The following is a 2,232-nucleotide window of genomic DNA, read 5'->3' on the forward strand; positions in this document are numbered from 1 at the left end:
TGTATGTGCGTGTGTGCTCGTGTGTGTGTATGCGTGTGTGTGCATGTGTGTGTGTGGAAGGGGGAACTTCCTTTAAGACTGCAGTATTCCTTACACACACAACCACCCCTCCTCAGTCTTTCTCACCCAGCTACCCCTTGATCTAAAAATAGCTACTCCACTCTCCTACAAGAGGCAGCAACCATTCTGAACCAATCAACATGCTCTGTCAAAGGCATCGGCACCCACCACCCTTTTCTGTGTCTATCCGTGTGTGTTTGTGATAGGGGGAACTCCTGACTAAAGGTAATGCAACACGAGGCAGGTGTGTCCCTCCCTCAAGTAGGATAACTGGGAGAGTGATAAAAAGGAGAGAGAGAAGAGGGGGAGAGAGAAGGAGAATGAAATACAGTGAGAAAGAAAGAGAGAGTACAAATGAGAGAGTGTAAGGGAGAAGGAGAGTGAGATGAGCGAAGGAGAGAGAGAGAGAGAGACAGAGAGCGATAGAGAGAGAGAGAGAGCGAGTGAGGAGGGAGATCTGGCTGCAGTTGAAACAGGCTTCAAAGGAATATTAATGTGATCCTGTGCAGGAGCTGGAAGGGAAGGAGGGAAGGAATGCAGATGGTCGGCCATGACACTGTGGATTCCGCTCCGCACCTATTCCCAGGTAAGCTTGCAGCTCAGGAGCATGGGAGTGGCTGGCCATTTAGACTCCTCCAACCGACACCATCCAGCTCCTCCCTCTAAGCCTACTGCAAGTCTGCTTCACTGCAGTTAAAAAAACAATCACAACTTCAGTTTGGGCACTGATCTCAAGTCAGTTCATGCTTTTAACCTAAAAGAGTTAACGCTAGACCAGGGACAGGGAATACGGATCCCAGATCACTAGTTACAGTACTGCTGGGCATACACTTAGACACGCTCACATTTCCCGATTTCCTTGTCCCAAATCTTCYATTCTATSCATCCTCAACCCYAGGATGTGGGTGCTCACATTACACCATGATTCCCTAATTGATCCTGCTCTGGAAGAAAAATGCTGACACGCAAACAGCGAGCTGATTTATTAGAGGGCACATTATTATGTGGAGAAACATCAAAAAAGAGGCGCAGMATATGGACCCGCCAATAGCTGGACAGATGTAAACAATATGGAGTTTTCTATTCTACTGAGGGAATTGGAGGTTATATCTAACTTTTAATATTGATAAAGGCTSAGTTCTCTCCACAGCTTCAGTTACYTCGGTCCACATGGTACGTGTTGTTGTTGCTTTCCTCTTCACCATGATTGGGCAGATTCGATTATGCTGAGGGGGACGGGSGAGGGCAAAAGCGGTGAGGGAGGAGCACCCTTCTCATAAGGAACAGTAATCTGCGCCGCTCGGTCGTGTTGTCAACAAGGTAGCATGGTGCATCGTCCAGAAACATACAACATACAATCTCTCTTCCATAAAACATGCTAGAATTTTCAAACTATTTTTTATCGGGAAGGGAGACAAAACGTTTCAAAATAAAAAATCTAAAGCCATCACTTTTTGCATGTGAAAACACAGAATCCTACTCATTACTCCACATGATTAATTACAGTACGTCACTTTTGTTTTGAACCAATTTCACCGTGGGCTTTGAAAGGGGGACCTGGCTCACGCCCGGGAGGCAGCCTGGTTCCAAAACCAATGCAATCAATTTGCACCTGCTGCAAAAAAACACCTACCTGGGCGACCGGATTAATCGAATCCCGTCATTGTTTTGGTTTCACATGCTGAGTGCTCATTGGTTATTTGCGGTAGTCATTTCCCAATCACATTGTAGCACTGCTCATACTACAAATTGCAGTTGCACAACCAACATTTCTGACATCTGACACAACCAACAAAATGACAGGGACATCCGACAGGTTCTGGAGAATGGAACAGCCATACTCGGTGCGGCCATGACCCGCTCAACTACACGAGTTCCGACGTACTGATCCTAGCCCAAGTTCATAAGATTTCACTACTCCGATCATGAAATTTGTCGGGGAAGGCAAAAAAGGTTGGCGAAGTCGGGTTGTGTGGACCCCGCATAAGGGCCCACTTGGAGAAGATCAGAGCAGTTTTAGACCACCTCTACAAGGCTGCAATGATTCTGACCATATTCCCCATGACCCAAGACAGTCCGCATCCCAAACAGTCACGTCATACTCCCATCTACCATCCCATCCACAGTGTAACAGCGCTCACTGTTGCCCCTAGTGGCTGGTTTCCATGTCAT

The 2,232-nt window shown here is 47.0% G+C and overlaps 1 pseudogene; it reads right to left on the reverse strand.

Annotated features, from left to right (window-relative positions):
* LOC111954124 (gephyrin-like) overlaps positions 1 to 2,232 on the reverse strand; it is a 151,094-nt pseudogene that overhangs the window by 107,460 nt on the left and 41,402 nt on the right.

Source organism: Salvelinus sp. IW2-2015, linkage group LG28, assembly GCF_002910315.2.
Source record: "Salvelinus sp. IW2-2015 linkage group LG28, ASM291031v2, whole genome shotgun sequence".
Lineage (NCBI taxonomy): Eukaryota > Metazoa > Chordata > Actinopteri > Salmoniformes > Salmonidae > Salvelinus > Salvelinus sp. IW2-2015.